The sequence below is a fragment of the Nelumbo lutea genome, chromosome 3 (genome assembly GCF_056320005.1).
Source record: "Nelumbo lutea isolate HS-2025 chromosome 3, American lotus-T2T, whole genome shotgun sequence".
In the NCBI taxonomy this organism is placed as follows: domain Eukaryota; kingdom Viridiplantae; phylum Streptophyta; class Magnoliopsida; order Proteales; family Nelumbonaceae; genus Nelumbo; species Nelumbo lutea.
Genome location: NC_142686.1, coordinates 88183202 through 88205184, shown reverse-complemented (window position 1 = coordinate 88205184; position 21983 = coordinate 88183202). Strand labels below are relative to the sequence as shown.

Below are 21983 nucleotides of genomic sequence, written 5' to 3'. Positions count from 1 at the left end.
GAAAGGGAATAGAAGAAACACTCATAACTGAAACCCCCAAATTTTCTAATTTCTTATTTAATGCAGCAAGTTGAGCTGATAAAGCAGTGATAGAATCAACATTATAAATTCCAACTCCTTTTTACTTTGCTCTCTCATTGCCCCATTGATAGCTATTGGCCCCCATCTCCTCCAAAAGTTCATATGCTTCTTCGGGAGTTTTTCTCATAAGGACACCACATGCAGCTACATCTAACATTGAATGATTAAATTGATTAATGCCACTATAAAAAGTTTGCACTTGCATCCAAACAGGTAAACCATGGTGAGGACACTTCCTAAGCAATTCCTTAAATCTCTCCCACGACTCATATAAGATTTCATTATCAAATTGAGAAAAAGTTATTATGTCATTCCTTAATTTAGTCATTTTAGCAGGTGGAAAATACTTAGATAAAAAATTTTATGCCAATTCATCCCATGTGGTTGAAGGGATGAGAGATCCATCGTATGGACGCCCAAAGATTGTGGAATAAGGGGGCGAATTTCAAAAAAAAAACTTCTCTCCCTTCAACTGGAAACCGCATTCCCTATTTAGAAAATCATATTTTTAGGTATCATTCTTGAATCATAAACTAAACTAGATCTGAACCAAAAGGAGTAGGAGAGGATTATACCTGATACGGAGAAATAGAACCCCCAACAAAAGTGTTCACGCCCATGGAAGGATCCAAAGACTGATCCCACTGAAGATGGCGTAGAGCAGGATGGAGCAGATTCAGTAGTGTTCTTCTCCAAGAACTCTATCCTTTGCAAGAAACAACAGGATGACACGTGAGCATAACTTCCTATCAATTCTTTCTCAAAGAACTGATGTCAAGATCAAATCTTGACTTCTCCCACAGTTGGAGATCGAACTGGCAAATAGGGACGGCAAGAACAAGGAGGCAGCAAGAAAGAATTTTGTAGGGATGCTTAATTCTTCCTTTTGTGATTTCAGCACTCAAGAGGATGTGAATATCTCATTCATCTAAAGGCTGCCGCCCCCTCCTTATTTTGTTAACCTAAAGGATCAGCTCCTAATCAAATTAGGAGCTGCTTATCCAAATCATATTTGGATTAGCCTTTTCTTCAGGTGATAAGGATAAACCCTTATCTTATCTGTAGATTAGATCAGCTTTCTCCTAACCTCATTAGGAGGTTTTTAGATCTGAATCACATTCAGATGTGGACTCTCTGAGTGGATAGGGTCAAGACGTTATCCTATTTGCTAATCTATCTCAGAATTTGCCCCATAATTAACTAATTAAATAGCCCAGTTCGAAATGGGCTTTAGGCCCATTAAGCTTATGTGCTCACTTAACCTTCCTAACTATTGCCCAGTTGGGCTTCCTTGTATGGCGTGGGACCCAAGCATTGATCTAAACACCAGCCACATGGGTTCGGCCAGCCTTCGTTACAAGGCCTAGCCAAATACACTGTTATGGACAGCGCACCCCCTGAAACCCATCAAATGGGCTCTATGGGCCCAACACTTACCCTAAGTGGTCCCTGGGCCAAGCCACCTTGTAGCAACCAGGGACTGTGGGCAGATGCAAGATTAGCCCATCAAGCATTATCCTCAGTGGTCTTACACTTAACCTCTCAGCCCATAATGATCATACACTCCCCGACAAGAGAGGACCTCTCCCTCGGCTGCGAGGAACAGTGTTGCACTCTCTACTTATATGGATCCCAAGAATTAAAACCTTTTGCTAACCTTTTAGAAACCATTATATATATACTTTTATATCTCATATAAAATATATTTTCAAAACAAACCTCAACGATTGAAATCGGCCACTGGCAGTCTTGGTTTTCATCAATGAGACTGCATCCCCAATTGATGGAGCGCGATCCGGCTAGTCTTAGTTGTCCGCTGCCTTGCTTCCGAACGGGGTAGCAGGGAACCTGAAACAGAGGAGATGGGAAAGCTCCAGGGGGAACCCGGTGTAGAGGCTCCGAAGCTCAAGTTAGAATCCTTCAAAAGCAAGGTAATACCAGATAGTACCAGATAGCACAAAGTTTGCATACCTCCGTTGTCGGGGGGTAGGGGGCTCTTATAGTCACTTCGTGTACTCATCCCAAGGCCCTTGTCAGATTAGGTATGATTACCCTTGCGCTTGTCAACTCGGCCGTCGTCCTTTCTGGTGAGACAGAACCGTCACTGCCTAATCGTCTAACTAGAGATGGCAGCGTCAGTGGCGGTGGTAGGTGGCCGTTTAGAGTGCTGCTGCCAAACGTCAGATCCCAAGTCAGTCAGGCGTGGCGCCCTCGGGCACGGACTTCCCTAGTGTCAGGCATGGTACAACATGTTTGGCTTTGGTGCCCAGAAGATGATGCAAAGTGCTGAGCGAGGCGGTCTTGAGCTCGGAGGTATCCCGAACTGTTACAAGGTGGGTCAGTTCGGCGAAGTGTATCCCGAGCTGTTACAAGGTGGGTCAGTTCGGCGAAGTGTATCCCGAGCTATTACAAGGTGGGTCAGTTCGGCGAAGTGTATCCCGAGCTGTTACAAGGTGGTAGTTCGGCGAAGTCTATCCCGAGCTGTTACAAGGTGGTAGTTCGGCGAAGTCTATCCCGAGCAGTTACAAGGTGGTAGTTCGGCGAAGTCTATCCCGAGCTGTTACAAGGTAGGTCAGTTCAGCGAAGTGTGCCCTTGTTCCCACCTAGGCTTGGCCCCTTTTGCCAAGCTATCGTTTCTGCCACGTGTCACATAATAAAGAGGTCGGGCCAAATCTTCCTTCATCAATTGCCCCCCACTCCTTGCGGCGAGGGTCTTGCCATGGTGCGGGGAGTTTTCGCGAGGTAGCTGGTGGATTTGTCCCATCCTTCAAACCTTCATTGTACGAGACACTTTTGCTAGGGTTCTTTCGGTTTCCGAGAAGGCTGGAAACATGCTTACTCAAGAACGCTGGTGGTTGTGACCGCGCATTTTAAATTTCAAACCAACTCGCGCCGCTGGGACGTGACAGCGGGTCATTTCAAAAAGGCACGCCACTGCTGTACGTGCGCGGTCGACTATCAGGGAGACGTGCGGCACGTCAGTTTCGAAAAGACGCGTGTCGAAGCGACGTCGGTTTCAAAATGACGCGCAGACGTTTTGCTTTTCTCGGAAAGACGTGCGCCCGTCATGTCTCGACCTTAAGGGTTGTGCGATCGGTAAGAACGTGGGCCGTCGGATCGTCTTCGGTCTGCACGGTCGATTCTTGGTTACTGTGGATATAAATAGTGGGGGACCCTGGTTGTTTGTCACTTCTGCGGTTTGTCTACTGAGTTCGCGTCCAACCCTTCAGCTCGCGTCCAAGTCTTTTCCAGCTCGCGTCAAGGCTGGTTGTACAGTTCACGGTTCTTTGGTATTTCTTCAAACCTTCCGGTGAGTACTTTCTTGAATTCGTCTTTTCCCCAATGTCTAGCTTTGATAGCTCAGACGATTCTTCGAGTAGGGCTGATGTAGGTTCCACCAACCGAGCCGTGTCCCCAGACTGCCTCAGTGATCCTGAGGTGGAGTTTGAGGACTACGAACCAGCAGGTCGAGTTGCTTCGGGCAGTTTGGTGTCTACCTCCCACCGAGGTCGGATGCTAGACCGGTTTGGCCCTTCAACCATGACGCCTGAGGGGCTTCAATCCATACTTCTGTCTTACAATCTTCCTGGGGGGTACACATATTTTATTCCTTCGGGTAGCTTTCCTTGAGAACAAGGTCCCGACGAGATCGTGATTTTTCGAGAGTAGCTTGCTGCAGGGTTGCGACTTCCTTTCCATCCCCTTCTCGTCGAAGTCATAAACCACTTTGGTGTCACCATTGGCCAGCTTCATCCGAACTCTATTCGGATGCTCAAGAGACAGGCGGGTTCTCTTCCAGGGGGGAGACGGGCATATTACCTTACTCCTCGCCAGGGTTTCAAGCTTCTGCACGATCTTCCTAATAAGGTCCCGGCTTGGAAGCGGGACTACTTCGGCATGCGAAGTGCACAAGGATGGCCCTTTCAGACCGGGTGGGGTGAGGCCGCTCCCGATTTGGGCGTAACTCTTGATAAAGAGACGGTGAAGGGTCTCCGGCAATGGGCACGGCAAGGCTTAAAGTGCCACCACTACTTAATAGAGGCTAAGCTTTTTGCAGCCGGCCTGAGTTCGGGTAGGTTTCTGGCTATGCGGCTTTTTTTTTTTTTTTGATGTCGAACTCGTTTCTGTAGGTGTGATGGATGCGGAGAGAACTCGTGGGGGGTGTTTGTTCCAAGGTATGAAGAGGAGGAAGCGGGTCGCCAAGCGAACTCGTAACGAGCTACCCCTGGATGAGGAGCCCCAAGCTCCAGACCATACGCCAGAGGATCTGCCCAGGGAGCCCAAAGTGACTCCACCAATGCACGAGACTGCTGGGGTGCCTTACGCTGAAACCACTCATACAGGCGCTCCTGCGTACTCAAGTGCTCCTGCTCACTTCGGGTCTGCTCATATGCGGGCTGGGCCCTCAGGCTTGGGAGCTCAAGGGGAGTTTAGGAGCGTGTTGATGCTGAACTACGCTCTTCAGAAGAGTAGGGATGCTACTTTCCCCGAGGAGGTCGCGGCATGGACCGATCTTCCCTTGAATCAGGTCGCTTGCCATGCCGTAACACATGCCATGGTGGTAAGTTAGATTGTCTTCCTTTTTTATTCTGTTGCTTCTGCTGTCATTTTGCTCACTTGTTTCTTTTGGTAGGTGAATTCTTCAATTCATGCCTTGGCGGCCCAAGTGGAGAGGAGCTCGCGACAGGCGTGAGCTGCTGAGGCTGCTGCTCATGCTGCTGAAGAAGCCTTCCGTGCTACAGAGGCAAATACCCGGGCTGATGAGGTGGCTGCTTATGCTGCTGAAAAGGCTGCTTGCGTCGTGATGGCCAGACAGGCGAGGTCTCAGCATGACGCCGAGGCCATGGGGGTAGTTGTCAAGCATATGGCGGACTTGAAGTTGGATTTGCAGCATCAAGTCGAGTATCTTCAGGAGGACATTAGGGAGAGAACACAGATTTTTTCCCAAGGCATTGAAGACGCCAAGAAGAAGGCAATTGAAGACTACATTGCCTCCCCGCGTTTTGACGATCTGATGGTGGACTCTTACAGGAGGGGGTTCAAGTTGAGCCGGTGGATGATCCGGAATACATACCCCGACCTCGATGTAAGTGCCATAACCACTTTGCGCATAACTCAGGAGATGGCCAATGCTGCCGATGGCGAGCCGGACTTTGAAGGAGAGGCAGGGCCTTCGGGTGTTGTTGAAGTGCCTTCCAATGGCGAAGAAGTGGCTCCGGGCATGTAAATTTTTTTTTTTTTTGCCAATGTACTGTTTCTTGCAATGGAGTGTCTTTTTCCCCTTGCTCATCTTCCCCGAGTTGTTTCTTTGCCAGGTTTTTACATTTCCGTGGCCTTTTATGCCGTGAACTGATTTTTTGCCGAGCTGATAATGTGCTGTCTACGCTGAAGTTCCTCAGCTTTCCTTGTGGCACATAGGGCCTGATTTCGTCCACTTCGCTAGGTGGTTTATAGGTAGTATCGCCTCAAGTTAACGATGTTCCATGTTCGGGGTACTCGTTTGCCTTCCAAGGTTTCGAGTTCATATGCACCCCTGAGCACTGTTTTTACTTTATAGGGCCCTTCCCAATTAGGTCCAAGCTTGCCGATGCCGGGTTCGGGCACCATAATCTTACGGAGGACCAGGTCGCCGACTTGGAAGCTTCATTGCTTTACTCTGCTATTGTAGTAGCGAGCTACCTGCTGCTGGTATGCCGCTGTTCGGATGTGCGCGAGGTCCCTTACCTCGTCCAGTAGGTCGAGGTTGGTGCATAACTCATCTCCATTCGTCCGATGATCGTATGTTTCTAATCGCAACGTTGGTATTTCGATTTCCGCTGGGATCACCGCTTCTGTGCCATAGGTGAGGTTGAAGAGGGTTTCTCCCGTGGCTGCTTTTTCTGTCGTTCGGTGAGCCCATAAGACACTTGGTAGCTCTTCGGCCCACAATCCCTTAGCTCGATCCAGATGTGCTTTCAGTCCGTGCAGGATGGCTCTGTTCATTACTTCCGTCTGACCATTTGCCTGTGGGTGCGCGACTGACATGAAATTTTGCTGAATCCCCATGTTCTGTCACCACTCTTGGAACTTGATATCCTCAAACTGTTTGCCGTTGTCGGAGATTAGAACCCAAGGTAACCCGAACCGACATACTATGTTCTTCCAAAAGAAGTTCTGTATGTTTCGAGCCGTGACGGTTGCCAGAGGTTCGGCTTCTATCCACTTCATAAAATAATCTACCGCAACAACTAAGAATTTTCTTCTGCCTGTTGCTGGTGGGAATGGCCCTAGGAGGTCGATGCCCCATTATGCAAAGGGCCACGGGCTGGCGAGGTATTTGAGGTCGGAGGCAGGTTGATGGTGGATGTTTGTGTGCTTCTGACACTTGTCGCATTTTCTGACGAGCTCGACAGCTTTTGCCTTCATCGTTGGCCAGTAGTATCCTTGTCGAAGTGCCTTTTGGGCGAGTGCTCTGCCCCCCAAGTGTCCACCGCACAGGCCTTCATGAATGTCACGGAGTACGAACTCGGCTTCGGTAGGTCGCAGGCATCGCAAATAGGAGAGTGTGTACGACCGTCGGTATAACCATTCGTCTATTATGACGTATTTGGCCGCCTAGCGCTGCACCCTCTTGGCCGCATTGCATTCTGCAGGGAGGGTTCCGTCTATCAAGAAGCTCGCGAGTGGATCGATCCAGCTCGACTCTGCTTCTAAGACGGGAGCGACCTCCTTTGTCCCCCCGAGAATACTAGGCTGAGGTAAGTCTTCTATGTACACAGTTCTCATATTGTTGTGACTCGTACTGGCTAACCGGGATAGGGCGTCGGCTTCAGTGTTTTCTGACCTCGGGATTTGCCTGATGATGTGTGACAGAAAGTTGAGCAGGGCTTCTTTTACTTTGGCCAAATATGCGATCATGGAGAGATCGCATGCTTCGTATTCGCCGGTAACTTGGTTTACCACGAGCTGAGAATCGCTGCAGATGACCAAGTGTTTTGCCTTAACCTTTCGCGCTAGGTCCAACCCGGCGATCAGTGCTTCATACTCTACCTCGTTGTTGGATGCCGCAAACTCAAAGCGTAGTGCGTATTCTACTTTTGTGCCGCTCGGGCCGCACAAGACCATTCCAGCTCCGCTGCCTTGCCGGTTCGAGGAACCATCCTCGTGAAGGATCCAGGGCTCCTCATCCCAATTCGCTCTTCGCCTGACCAGGAGAGATGCCACACTGGGTGCTACTTCACGGGGTTCAGACTCTATGGGCTCAGGAGCTCCGGGTTCGCCGCAACTGGGGACCTCGGGCTCGACCTGTGGGGCTTCGTGGCTGAAAGTGCACTCGGCGATAAAATCTGCCAAGGCTTGGGCCTTGATAGCGGTTCTCGGTTTGTACTAGAGGTCGTACTCACTGAGTTCGATGGCCCATTTCGTCAGTCGACCGGAGACTTCGGGTTTGAGTAAAACTTGTCTAAGAGGTTTGTCAGTTAGGATGATGACGGTGTGAGCCTGGAAGTACGGGCGGAGTTTACGAGTTGCTATTACTAGGGCATATGCTAGTTTTTCTATCTCCGGGTACCTTGCCTCTGCTCCCTGCAAAATTTTACTAACATAATATATGGATCGTTGGACCCAGTCTGTTTCCTTTATTAGTACTGAACTGACCGCCTCGTCGCTCACCGAGAGGTATAGTTCTAAGACCTCGCCCACCTCGGGCCGGGCTAAGGTTGGCACACTAGCGAGGTAACCTTTTAGTTCGTCGAACGCGAACTGGCAGTCCTGGGTCCACTCGAACCCTTTGCCTTTGACTGCCTTGAAGAAGGGTAGGCAGCGGTCTGCTGACTTAGACAAGAAGCGGCTTAGAGCGGCTATGCGGCCATTTAGCCTCTGAACCTCTTTTACTTTCCGAGGTGGTTTCATATCTAGAATGGCTTTTATTTTGTCCGGGTTGGCCTCAATACCGCGCCGATTGACAATGTAGCCTAGGAACTTGCCCGAGGTGACGCCGAACGCACACTTGTTGGGATTCAACTTCATGCTAAACTGACGCAGGATTTGGAAAACAGAATCTAAGTCTTGTATTAACTCTTGTGAAAACTGAGTCTTGACGACCATGTCATCTACATAGCACTCTATCTTCGTACCAATCAGGGGCCGAAACAGCTTATTTACAAGTCTTTGGAAAGTTGCCCTGGCATTTTTTAGTCCGAAGGGCATGACTTTGTAGCAATACAGGCCGAACTCGGTTATGAAGCTGGTTTTCTCCTCATCGGATGGGTCCATCCTAACTTGGTTGTAGCCCGAGTAGGCATCCAGGAAGCTTAGCAACTCATTTCCCGAGGTCGCGTCCACTAGGCGGTCAATTCTGGGGAGGGGGAAGCAATCTTTCGGGCAAGCTTGGTTCAGGTTGGTATAATCGACGCACATGTGCCACTTGCCGCTTGCCTTTTTTACCAACACTGGGTTGGCCACCCAGCTCGGGTAGTGGACTTCCCTTATGAAGTTTGCTGCGAGGAGCTTCTCGACCTCCTCGTCGACCGCTCTCCAGCGTTCTGGGGCTAAGTTGCGTTTCTTCTGTCTAACGGGTCTGACTACAGAGTCAGTATTAAGTTTGTGAGTTATCAGTCCGGGGCTAATGCCAGGCATGTCGGCAGCGGACCAGGCAAAAATATCTAAATTTTGAAGTAAAAAACTCACCAGTTCGGCTCGTAAGGGGTCTTCGATGGAAGCTCTGATGCTTAGTGTGCGAGCTGGGTCCGTAGCTGAAATTGGGATTGCGACTGTTTCCTCCATGGGTGAAGCTCGCTCCTCACCTTGCTCCACCGGCCGCTCCAGTTTGAGGTCGTCGGCCGCCTTGGTTTTTCCCTTTAGGGTGGCAATGTAGCACTTGCGGGACTCGAGCTGGTCACCCCGCGCTACCCCTATACCGAAGTCCGTAGGGAACTTCATGGCCAAATAGTAGGTGGAGACCGCCGCCCATAGGATATGCGTGATCGGCCGCCCTATTATGGCATTGTATGGGGAGGGGGTCGTGACTACCAGGAAATCATGGTTGAGTCTGACCGCACAAGGCCATGTGCCGACTTCCACAGGGACAGTTACTTTTCCGAGGGGCCTGACTTCCTCTCCGCTGAAACCTACCAGGGGAGTGTTTGCGGGCTTCAGCTCGCTCCTCTTTAACTGCAGTTGGTCAAATGCTGATTTGAAGAGGATGTCCGCTGAGCTGCCCGAATCTACGAGTACGCGCCTGACCTCGAAGTCGCTGATCCTTAGCTTAATGACAAGCGCGTCATCATGGGGGTAGTGGACTCCTCGCGCGTCGTCCTCCATGAAAAAGATTGGTTCTTCGGTCTTTGGTCTCTTTGGGGGGTTCCTTTCTTCGAGGGCCGCTTCGCAAACTGAAGTCCTGGCTGCTACCGAGGTACACCCCACTACCACCGAACCTCCCACAATTACATGGATGGTTCCCCGAACTGGCCTCTCTTCCGGAGGCTGCTTCTGCAATGGTTCGGCAGGTCTGTTGCTAGACTCGGGGGCATCCTTTTTGTGCTCCCTTTGCCGACATGCTTTATTGTTATTGCTGTGTTGTACAAAGTTTCTCAAGTATCCGTGACGGATGAGTCCCTCTATCTCGTCCCGGAGGTTATTACACTGTTTGGTGCTATGACCATGGTCTCTATGGAAACTACAATACAAATTCTTGTTTCTCTCGTTCGGATTTCCTTTTAGGCGAGGTGGCCACTTAACGTACAGAGCGTCTTTAATCGTCATTAAAATCTCTGTCCGCCTCATGTTTAACGACGTGTAATCCGTCCGAACTGCTAGGGGGGCCCGGAAGGACTGGTTCGGCTTCGGTTCCTGGGTCAGGTTTTTTCTATTCACCGAGTTGGAGAGCTCGCCTTCTCTCTTTCTTTTCTCGTTCCTGCCTTCGGTTCATTGGTTGATTTCTTCGTCTGTCCTCATGAACTTATCCGCGAGTTTGAGGAATTCGGCCATGGTCGCGGGCTGGTTGGCCACCATGTGCCATTTGAACTCTTTGTGCGTCACCCCTCATTTGTCCGCCGCGAGCTGCACTACGGGATCCAACCGCGGTATTTGCAAGCATGCTTCATTGAACCACATGATGTAGCCCCGAATAGATTCTCCTTCTCTTTGGACCACTCCGAAGATGCTTTCCTCTATTCTGGGGCACCGTCGACTGGTGACGAAGTGTGTGGTGAAGACTTGCACGAACTGGGCCCAGCACTTTATCGACCCAGGGGCTAGGTTCTTGTACCAAGTGCGGGCTACTCCCCTGAGGGTGGTGGTAAAGGCCACGCACATGCACGATTCGCTAGCCCTAGCAAGGTGCATTTGCGACTGAAAGGCGTCAACGTGGTCATTGGGGTCGAAGGACCCGTCGTACTTGTCCAGAGGTGGGAGCTTGAAGTCTCTAGCTAAGGGGACTGCCAGGAGTTCCGATGTGAGGGGGGAAGGAACGGAGAGAGCCGGGGCAGCCCCTACCTCGTCCGAGCTCGTGTCTTTGCCTCTGAATTCCGATAAGGTGCGGGTGGCGGTTTGGCAACTTCGCCGGCGCCTTCGCCGTTGAGCAGGCCTTGTGCTGGTGCTGCTGGCCTCCGTGTTACCGAGCTCGATGGGCCCAAAGTGCTGGTAGTCTGCCGCCAGGGCGCTGAATCGGTTTTCGGTGAGCGGGAGCTCGGGCTTGGAGCGTCAAGGTGCCGACCTCGCGGGCGAGGTTCCCGACCTGCCTGCGGGTTGTGAGGCGAGGATGACATTTTTCTCTCTTCGGCCTGGGGATGAGGCCTGGCTGTTGGGGTGGTTCAGGGGCCGGGAGGCCTTCGCCTGGCGGGGGCACCCATCCTGCGGGGAGGCCTTGACCGGCCTCGGAGCAGGATGGCGAGGTGGAAGTAGTGGTTGGTTCAGTGGCAGTTGGGGGAACTGCTGTTGATAGTGATACTGGGAGATGTTGTGTAGCACTTGGTGCTGGTGAAGCTGGTGTTGCTGGAACTGTTGCATTTGGGCTTGCATTGCCCGCATGCACTATATCAGGTCCTCCAGTCAGTTTTGGCTAGCTGCCAGGGGGACGGCAGTTGGTTCAGTGAGGGTTGTCTCAATGGGGAGAGGAAAGGGGACGTTTGTGGTAGGAGGGTTTACGGGTGCCACTGCTTGTGGCATGTTCAAGATGGGGATCCCATCCGCCGAAAGGGGGATGGTGAACTATCCAACGCACACTACGGGGACCTAAAGTTGCTCCCCGGTGGCGTTTGTCTCCGTGCTACGTCCGGTGTTGCTAGAAGAGGCCATGAGTGTTGCGTTTTTTGAAGAAAAAAGGGGGTATCGATGTTTTGAGGGAGGCTTTTTGAAGCGTTCCCACAGACGGCGCCAATTGATGGAGCGCGATCCGACTGGTCTTAGCTGTCCGCTGCCTTGCTTCTGAACGGGGTAGCAGGGAACCTGAAATGGAGGAGATGGGAAAGCTCCGGGGGGAACCTGATGTAGAGGCTCCGAAGCTCAAGTTAGAATCCTTCAAAAGCAAGGTAATACCAGATAGCACAAAGTTTGCATACCTCCGTTGTTGGGGGGCAGGAGGCTCTTATAGTCACTTCGTGTACTCGTCCCGAGTCCCTTGTCAGATCGGGTATGATTACCCTTGCGCTTGTCAACTCGACCGTCGTCCTTTCTGCTAAGACAGAACCGTCACTGCCTAACCATCTAACTGGAGATGGTGGCGTCAGTGGCGGTGGCAGGTGGCCGTTTAGAGTGCTGCTGCCAAACGTCAGATCCCAAGTCAGTCAGGCGTGGCGCCCTCAGGCACGGACTTCCCTAGTGTCAGGCATGGTACGACTTGTTTGGCTTTGGTGCCCAGAAGATGATGCGAAGTGCTGAGCGAGGCGGTCTTGAGCTCGGAGGTATCCCGAACTGTTACAAGGTGGGTCAGTTCGGCGAAGTGTATCCCGAGCTGTTACAAGGTGGGTCAGTTCGACGAAGTGTATCCCGAGCTGTTACAAGGTGGGTCAGTTCGGCGAAGTGTATCCCGAGCTGTTACAAGGTGGTAGTTCGGCGAAGTCTATCCCGAGCTGTTACAAGGTGGTAGTTCGGCGAAGTCTATCCCGAGCTATTACAAGGTGGGTCAGTTCGGCGAAGTGTGCCCTTGTTCACGCCTAGGCTTGGCCCCTTTTGCCGAGCTGTCGTTTCTGCCACATGTCACATAATAAAGAGGTCGGGCCAAATCTTCCTTCATCACCAATCATTACCTTTGTCTGACAAAGGGGCTGATCCTGTCACTATGATCAGCCACTCAGATGAATTCTCAAACTGTCCCAACATACCCAAGTTTTGACCCCCGCTAAGGATCTCACTGATTGATACATCAACGATAGCCCAATCCGACACCCAGTGTAGTAACATAATCGAGTCTAGGGGACGGGTGTAACTTTCTAGTTTTTCCCATCAATCTCCAAGGTCCAGGGCAATATTAGAAATCTGGTCCAGTTCATAGATAAAATTAATCCTACACTGTATGTGCTGAGACAGGCCACCCCAACCGACTTGGTGGCACCACAGTGTGAGCCTTGTCAGGATAGGTCTCCCCAGACCGACCTACTGGCTGTGAACATTCTAAACTAACACGAGTCTCATTAAGTGTCTAGTTTAAGGGGATTACATAGAAACATACCAAGGGAAAATGAATCAAATATGCACTTTTATTCATTTACAATAAACTCATAAAGTACATAATCTTGATTGAAGCTAAGGGCATACAAAACTGTCTAACAGCTCCCACCTACACTTAGGTCCAATCAGGTACAAGCCGGAGTCCCATGCTTTCTACGTGTTTCTCAAACACTTTCTGTGATAGTGGCTTAGTCAATGGGTCTGCTACATTTTCCGCTGACGCTACCTTCTAAATTAGGACATCCCCTCTACCAACAATCTCCCACAGTATGTGGTACTTCCTCTCGATGTGCTTCGACATCGAGTGGGCTCGTGGCTCCTTAGCCTGAGCAATGGCTCCATTGTTGTCACACAACAATGGGATGGGTGATGTGCTGGATGGAACTACTCTCAACTCGTGAACGAACTTCTTCATCCACATGGCTTCTTTGGAAGCCTCGCTTGCGGCAATGTACTCGGCCTCGATCGTGGAGTCTGTAGTGGACCCCTGTATGCTGCTTTTCCAGCAAACAACACACGATCCTATCATGAAAATATATCCAGATGTAGACTTTCTATCATCTGGATCTGACTAGAAATCGACATCTGTATACCCTTGGATCTGTAGTGAGCTACCGTCGAATACTAGACAAAACTCTTTTGTCCTTCGAAGGTACTTAAGTATGTTTTTCACAGCAGTCCAGAGCTCCTACCTTGGGTTGGCCTGGAATCTGCTTACTACACTCACTACCTAAGCAATGTTAGGACGAGTGCACAGCAAGGCATACATGATGCTCCCCACTGTAGAGGTATAGGGAATGTCTTTCATGCCATTAATCTTCTCAGAAGTCTTGGGAGACATCTTCTTGGAGAGAGTGACTCCGTGCCTAAAAGGAACATTTCCTTTCTTGGAGTTTTCCATGGTGTATCTTTTGACTATTTTTTCAATATAAGCAGATTGGGATAATCCTATTATCCGCTTTGATCTATCTCTAGAAAGTCGAAGACCCAGTATATAAGAGGCTTCTCCAAGGTCTTTCCTCGAGAATTGCGGTGAAAGCCATACTTTCACCGTAGTTAACATTCCTACATCATTCTCAATGAGAAGAATGTCATCTACATACAGAACCAAGAAGATAACCTTATCTCCATTGTACTTCTTGTAGACACAGGGTTCATTCGGATTCTACTCGAAGTCAAATGATTTGACAGTAGAGTCAAAGCGGATGTTCCAACTTCTAGAACCTTGCTTAAGTCCATAAATGGATCTATTAAGTTTACATACCATGTTTTCCTGACCTGCAACAATGAAACCTTACGACTGCTGCATATAGATATCTTTAGTAAGATCTCCATTCAGGAATGCAGTTTTGACATCCATCTGCCAAATCTCATAATCATGGTATGCTGCTACAGCTAGCAGGATCCTAATGGATTTAAGCATGGACACAGGCGAAAAGGTTTCCTCATAATTGATGGCCTCTTTCTGTGTGTACCCTTTCGCCATCAAACGAGCTTTGAAGGTCTCAAACCTACCATCGGGGCCCTCCTTCCTCTTGTAAATCCATTTGCAACCGATTCCTTATACCCCGTAGGGCGGATCTACTAGAGTCCAGACTCCATTGGTCTCCTTTGAGTCCATCTCTGCTCTCATGGCCTCCACCCACTTCTGGAAATCTATGTCCAACATAGCTTCTGTGTAAGTCATGGGAACCTCCTCACTAGTCAAGGTTTCCACCAGGTAACTATCCTGGTCATAACCATAACAGACCGGTGGCCTAGATACCTGAGTGGATCTTCTAGGTTGGTCACTACCTAGAACTTGTGGGACATCTCCCACTGCTCCTGAGCTCTCCTCATCAAGAACAACTTCCTAATGATGGGTGTCCAGGATATAGTCGGTTTCCAAGAATTGTGCATTTCAACTGCAGAAGACTTTCTGCTCACTTGGGTCATAGAATAGGTAACCTAAAGAGCCTTTTGGGTAGCCTACAAATAGGCAACGACTGGTCATGGATTCCAACTTGTTTGCACTCGTTCTTTTAACGTGTTGGACAACCCCAAATCTCTAAGTGTCTGACACTTGGTTTCTTTCCGGTCCAAAGTTCATATGGAGTATTCATAACCAATTTGGTTGGAGCCCGATTCAGCATGTAAATCGCAGTCTCTAATGCGTAACCCCAAAAGGATGTGGGCAACTCTGAGTGTATGAGAAGCGACCGGACCATATCCAATAAGGTCCTATTCCTCCTCTCTAAAACAATGTTAAGTTGTGGTGTAGCAAGAGGAGCTAATTATGATACTATCCCATTTTCTTTTAAGTAGTCCCTGAATTCATCAGAGAGATACTCGCCACCTCGATCTGATCCAAGGGCTTTAATTTCTCTCCCTAACTGTTTCTCAACCTCTTGTGTAAACTCTTTGAACTTTTCAAAGGATTCAGACTTGTGTCTCATTAGGTACACGTAACCATATCGTGAAAAATCATCTATGAAGGTGATGAAATACACGTGTTGATTCCGTGTCCTAATACTCAATGGACCACATACATCAGTATGTATTAGGTCAAGTGTGCCTGTACATCTTTCAGGCTTACCGTTAAATGGTCATTTCATCATCTTGCCTTGTAGGCAAGCCTCACAAGTGGGAAGATCTTCTACAGTTAGAAAATCCAAAGGACCATCATTTACCATCCTTGTGATTCAGTCAACACCGATGTGGCCAAGTCGGTAATGCCATAGACACGTGGGATTAACTATATCACGGGCTCTCTTCTTGGGGATTTCAGTCGATGTAGTTTTGGTTATGTTAGTTTCTAGAGAAGGATGTAGAACATAGAGATCGTTCACCAGTTCCCCATATGCGATGAATCTGTTATTTTCTTTTAATAGTAATCGTATTACTAAAGAAGACAGAATAACCATTTGCACACAGTTTTGAACAGAAATCAAATTTCTCCTTAAATTTTGCACATAGACAATCTCTCAGTACAATAGTTCCTTCTCTAAAAAGTAACTTCACAGTTCCCTTAGCTGCGGCTGCAACAGTTGCAGTAGTCCCCAAGTAGAGTGTGACTTCTCCTTCACTCAGTCTTCCACTTACCTTGAACCCCTGCAGTGAGTTACATGCATGAGTTGAAGCCCCGGAGTCAATACACCAGGACGTAGAATCTATCAACAGATTGGTTTCTATAAAACAAGTTTCAAAATTACCTTTCTTGGATTCCAAGTAGGCAGGACAGTTCCTTTTCTAGTGGCCGGTCTTCTTGCCGAAGTGACAGGCATCCGATGCTTTGTCTTTCTTCTGCTTCTTTTCCTTAGTGGCTTTCTTCTGAGGCTTCTTTGCCTTCCTCTTTCTCTTGCCTGTCTTGCTAGCTGCAACAAGCATAGCTACGGGCTCATCCTTTCTAATCAGTTCTTCAGCTCTTTGCAACATATTGCTGAGCTCTTGCAAACTGACATTCAGCTTGTTCATGTTATAGTTCATGATGAACGGATTGAAGGAAGGAGGCAAAGAATTAAGGACAGCATCTATCTGGGTCGCAAGGTCTAGCTCGGATCCAAGAGCCTCCAGTTCGTTGATATATCCCATCATCCGAAGACAATGGTCGTGAACTTGTTGGCCCTTGGTCATTTGTGCGGTCATGAACTGTTTCAAGACATAATCGAGTAGAACGATTCTACTCTTCATACATCGACTTGAGACTGTCCAATATGTCCTTGGCTAATTTGATCTGATCGAACTGCCTCTGTATTGGGTTGTCCAGGGAGGCATTTATGTAACACCGGGCAAGGGAGTTTTTCTCCTCCCATTCTTGATAGTCTCTCCTTCGAGCCTCAGAAGCCTTATCACCCAGATGCTCCGGGGTAGGATTCTTTGCCACTTTGTCTAGCTTTTCAGAAGCTAGGACCAGCATAAGGTTCTTGTACCAGTCAACATAGTTTGGGCCCTTCAACTTGTTGTCATTAAGCAATTTTGCAAATGATCCGTTTGCCATTTTCTGATAAAAGAGCAAACATCAGTCCACAACCTTATTTCATTCATGTTCATTTCATAGATATGGATTTTAATCTACGTTCCATTTCCATTTATTCATCTCTAAGATTTCCCTCCTTTCTTAGTGATAGAGACTATAGGTTATCTCTAGAAATGTGGAAAATCACATAAGATGCATGGAGCCAACTACTTCAGCTGCATAACCCCACCACCTTTCTGTGAAGGATCATATCCACTCATCATATGAGTTTTCCCTTTGGCCTCTGTCAGACAAGGTTCAGAGCCATTTTCAGGTAAACCTTTCTGTCCAGTGAGTGCTTACCCATCATATTCGTGAGTGCCAAGGTACCATGAGAGAGTTCCCATTTTCTGTTGAATCCCCTCCCACATCGGTCTATGACGCCCCTATCATCTTATGAAACACTTAAACAAGCCCAACAGCAAATGGATAGCCCATTTTTCTTGTGTGTTTCCTCATTATTGAAGGACCCATCCTCATGCTAATGATGAAAGGCCTTTAGAGAATTCATCACATGAATCTCCCTATCACATGCACTCATATTTGCTGGAGGGAACGAAAAATTACGCCATAGTATAATTTAGGTCAAACCAAAGTGGCTCCTACTGACTTTCATAAAGTCAGATTTCGGAGGGCCTAAATCGGCTAGGGTTCTGCACGTGACCTCTTGATGAGGTGTGGGGTCTACCACTGAGGTAGGTCATCCAATGACCAAAAGGGACACCATGGCAATGATGTGCATTCAGCCATTGTGTGCACAAGAGCCACTATCAATTGAGCATGGGCCAAACACTTATGGCCCATGTACGTAGCACATCACACATCCATACTTCTTATGTAGGGATAAATTGATCCAATCAATTAATCATCTGTAAGGCCCATTTGAAGCCCATTTTAAATTCATAATATAAACCATTAATATTATCTAGGTATATGGGTTGAATGGTTTAGCCCATATAGCTTTATGTGTTAAGTAGGCTTTTAGCAGCTTTAACTATTTAAAACTGGGCCGAATTAACCATTTAATTAAATATCAATCCTCAGGCCCGTTAGTGGGAAAATTAGGGCTGACTTTCAGCCTTGATTAAACCCTAGATTCGGTCCAAACAATTTGAACCAATCTTGGTTCAAATGGGTCTAAGGTTTGATCCTTAATTAAATCTTTAATTCAAGAAAATAATCTGAAATTAAATATTGATAAAAGAAAAACAAGAATCAGTCAAACAGGGTTGTTCGCACAATCCATCCTGCAAAACAAAGGTTAGATCACAGTTTGCAGTTTCATAAATTGCAAATCACATATTGTAATTCTCCCATCTGCGAAATCTCCTCTATGAAATCTCCTTTTCTGCGCCGCCATCTTCGATCCAAAATTAAATATAAATAGAAGTCCTATTTCTATTAATGATTACATCAAATCGAATACCTATACATTCAGTCTAAAAATAATAAAAAAAAATATTTTTACAGACCAAATGTAATAAAGCAATCCAAAATTTGCAAAAAACGCAAGTTCCCTGCACAAATCAAGATTTTGATCTCCTCTTGTACGAACAGCCCATAAATCAAGAAAATCATAAAGAAAAATTCTAAACAATAATTAGATATATATAAAATTAATTTCAGATTATTCACCCATTAATTTTGGGAACAAATTTCCCAAAACCCATATCTGTGCAAATCAGGTAGAATGCCTTCTGCCCGTTTGCACAGGTTCAGATCTGAAACAAATTGATTCAAGATTTGAACCATGGCTCTGATACCACTGAAGGGATGAGAGATCCATCGTATGGACGCCCAAAGAATGTGGAATAAGGGGGCGAATTTCAAAAAAAAATTTCTCTCCCTTCAACTGGGAACCGCATTCCCTATTTAGAAAATCATATTTTCAGGGATCATTCTTGAACCATAAACTAAACCAGATCTGAACCAAAAGGAGTAGGAGAAGATTATACCTGATATGGAGAAATAGTATCCCCCAACAAAGGTGTTCACACCCAAGGAAGGATCCAAAGACTGCTCCCACTGAAGATGGCGGAGTGCAGGATGGAGCAGATTCAGTAGTGTTCTTCTCCAAGAACTCTGTCCTTCACAAGAAACAACAGGATGACATGTGAACACAGCTTCCTATCAATTCTTTCTCAAAAAACAGATGTCAATATTGAATCTTGACTTCTCCCACAATTGGAGATCGAACTGGCAAACAGGGGCGGCAAGAACAGGGAGGTGGCAAGAAAGAATACTATAGGGATGCTTAATTCTTCCTTCTGTGATTTCAGCACTCAAGAGGATGTGAATATTTCATTCATCTAAAAGCTGTCACCCCCTCCTTCTTTTGTTAACCTAAAGGATCAGCTCCTAATTTGTTAACCTAAAGGATCAGCTCCTAATCAAATTAGGAGCTGCTTATCCAAATCATATTTGGATCAGCCTTCTCTTCAGGTGATAAGGATAAACCCTTATCTTATCTGCAGATTAGATCAACTTTCTCCTAACCTCATTAGGAGGTTTTTAGATCTGAATCACATTTAGATGTGGACACTCTGAGTGGATAGGGTCAAGACGTTATCCTATCTGCTAATCTATCTCAGAATTTGCCCCATAACTTACTAATTAAATAGCCCAGTTCGAAATGGGCTTTAGGCCCATTAAGCTTATGTGCTCACTTAACCTTCCTAACTACTGCCCAGTTGGGCTTCCTTGTATGGTGTGGGACCCAAGCATTGATCTACACACCAGCCACATGGGTTCAGCCCAGCCTTTGTTACAAGGCCTGGCCAAATACACTGTTATGGACAGTGCACCCCCTGAAACCCATCAAATGGGCTTTATGGGCCCAACACTTACCCTAAGTGGTCCCTGGGCCAAGCCACCTTGTAACAACCAGGGACTGTGGGTAGATGCAAGATTAGTCGATCAGGCATTATCCTCAATGGTCTAACACTTAACCTCTCAGCCCATAATGATCATACACTACCCGACAAGAGAGGACCTCTCCCTCGGCTACAAGGACCAATGTCGCACTCTCTACTTATATGGATCCCAGGAATTAAAACCTTTTTTAAACCTTTTAGAAACCATTATATATATACTTTTATATCTCATATAAAATATATTTTGCAAAACAAACCTCAATGATAGAAATCGGCTGCCAGTAGTCTTGGTTTCCATTAGTGAGAGTGCATCCCCAATCATTACCTTTGTCTGACAAAAGGGTTGATCCTGTCACTTTGATCACCCACTCAGATGAATTCTCAGACTATCCCAACACATCCAAGTTTTGACCCCTGCTAAGGATCTCACTGATTGATACATCAAAGACAGCCCAATCCAACACCCAGTGTAGTATCATAATCGAGTCTAGGGATCGGGTGTAACTTTCTAGTTTTGCCCATCAATCTCCAAGGTCCAGGGCAATACTTGAAATCTGGTCCAGTTCATAGATTCAATTAATCCTGAAGGGATAGGAAATCCATCATATGGACACCCAAGATTGCGGAATAAAGGGGGGGGCGAATTTCAAAAATTTTTCTTTCCCTTCAACTGGGAATCGAATTCCCTATTTAGAAAATCATATTTTCAAGGATCATTCTTGAACCATAAACTGAACCAGATCTGATCCAAAAGGAGGAGAGAGAGATAATACCTGATATAGAGAAATAATGCCTCTCAACATAGGTGTTCATGCCCAAGGTAAAAACCAAAATCTGCTTCCACTGAAGATGGCGCAGTGCAGGGTGGAGCAGAATCAGCAATGTCCTTCCTAAGCACTTGATTTTTCCCAAGAATCACCTGGGTGGCTAGTGAATACAACTCCTACCAATCTTTTCTCCCAAAGATTGGAACCAAGATCTGATCTTGATTTCTCCCAAGCAATGGAGATCGAACTGCTATAGGCGGCGGCTGTAGGAAGGAGGCGGCTAGAGAGTATGTGCAGGGTGTAGAATTCTCTCTTCTGTGATCTCAGCTCTAAAGACAAGACTGTTGCTAGTGAGTCTCTTGGATATCTAAAGGCTGCCGCCCCCACTTCCTTTTATAGACTTAAAGGGATCAGCTCCTAATCCCATTAGGAGTTGCTAACCCAAATCATATCTGGATTAGAAGTCCCTTTAAGATAAGGGATAATCATTATCTTATCTGCAGATTAGATCAGCCAATTCCTAATCTAATTAGGAAGTTTCCAAATCTACTCTCATTTAGATCTTGGACTCTCTGAGTGGATAGGGTGTGGGCCCAATCATATCAGCTGATCTTATCTCAGAATTCGCCCCTTAAAGACTAATCAAATTAGCCAAGTTCGAAATGGGCTTAAGGCCCATTTAGGGTTATGTATTAATTAAGCCTTCCAAACTGCTACCCAGTTGGGCTTCCTTGTATGGCATGGGACCCAAACATTGATCTACACATCAGCCACATGGGTTCAGCCCAGCCTTTGTTATAAGGCCCGGCCGAATACACTGTTATGGACTGTGCACCCCTTGAAACCCATCAGATGGGCTCTATGGGCCCAACACTTACCCTAAGTGGTCCTTGGGCCAAGCCACCTTGTAACACCCAGGGACTGTGGGCAGATGTCAGATTAGCCCATCAGGTATTATCCTCAATGGCCTTATACTTAACCTCTCAGCCCATAATGATTATACACTGCCCGACAAGAGAGGACCTCTCCCTCGGTTGCAAGGAACAGTGTTGCACTCTCTCAAGTATGGATCCTGGGAATTAAAACCTTTCGCAAACATTTCGAAAGCATAATATATATACTCAATCTCATATAAAATATATTTTGCAAAACAAATCTCAATGATTGAAATCGGCTGCCGGCAGTCTTGGTTTCAATCAGTGATAGTGCATCCCCGATCATTACCTTTGTCTGACAAAGGGGCTGATCCTGTCACTATGATCACCCACTCAGATGATTTCTTAGACTGTCCCAACATACCCAGGTTTTGACCCCCGCTAAGGATCTCACTGATTGGTATATCAAAGATAGCCCAATCCGACACCTAGTGCAGTATCATAATCGAGTCTAGGGGTCGGGTGTAACTCTCCAGTATTTCCCATCAATCTCCAAGGTCCAGGGCAATACTGGAAATCTAGTCCAGTTCAAAGATTCAATTAATCCCACACTGTATGTGCCTAGGGTCTCACCCTGATAGCTGAGACAAGCCACCCCAACCGACTTGGTGGCACCACAGTGACAGCCTTGTCAGGATAGGTCTCCCCAAACCGACCCACTGGCTGTGAACACTCTAAACTAACACGA

The 21983-nt window shown here is 47.2% G+C and overlaps 1 non-coding gene across 1 annotated transcript; it reads left to right on the top strand.

Annotated features, from left to right (window-relative positions):
• The first annotated feature begins 296 nt into the window (after nucleotides 1-296).
• LOC148866226 (small nucleolar RNA R71) lies at nucleotides 297-403 on the top strand. Its single transcript, XR_016112067.1, has one exon. It is a non-coding gene; the product is annotated as a small nucleolar RNA R71 (small nucleolar RNA).
• The last annotated feature ends 21580 nt before the right edge of the window (nucleotides 404-21983 follow it).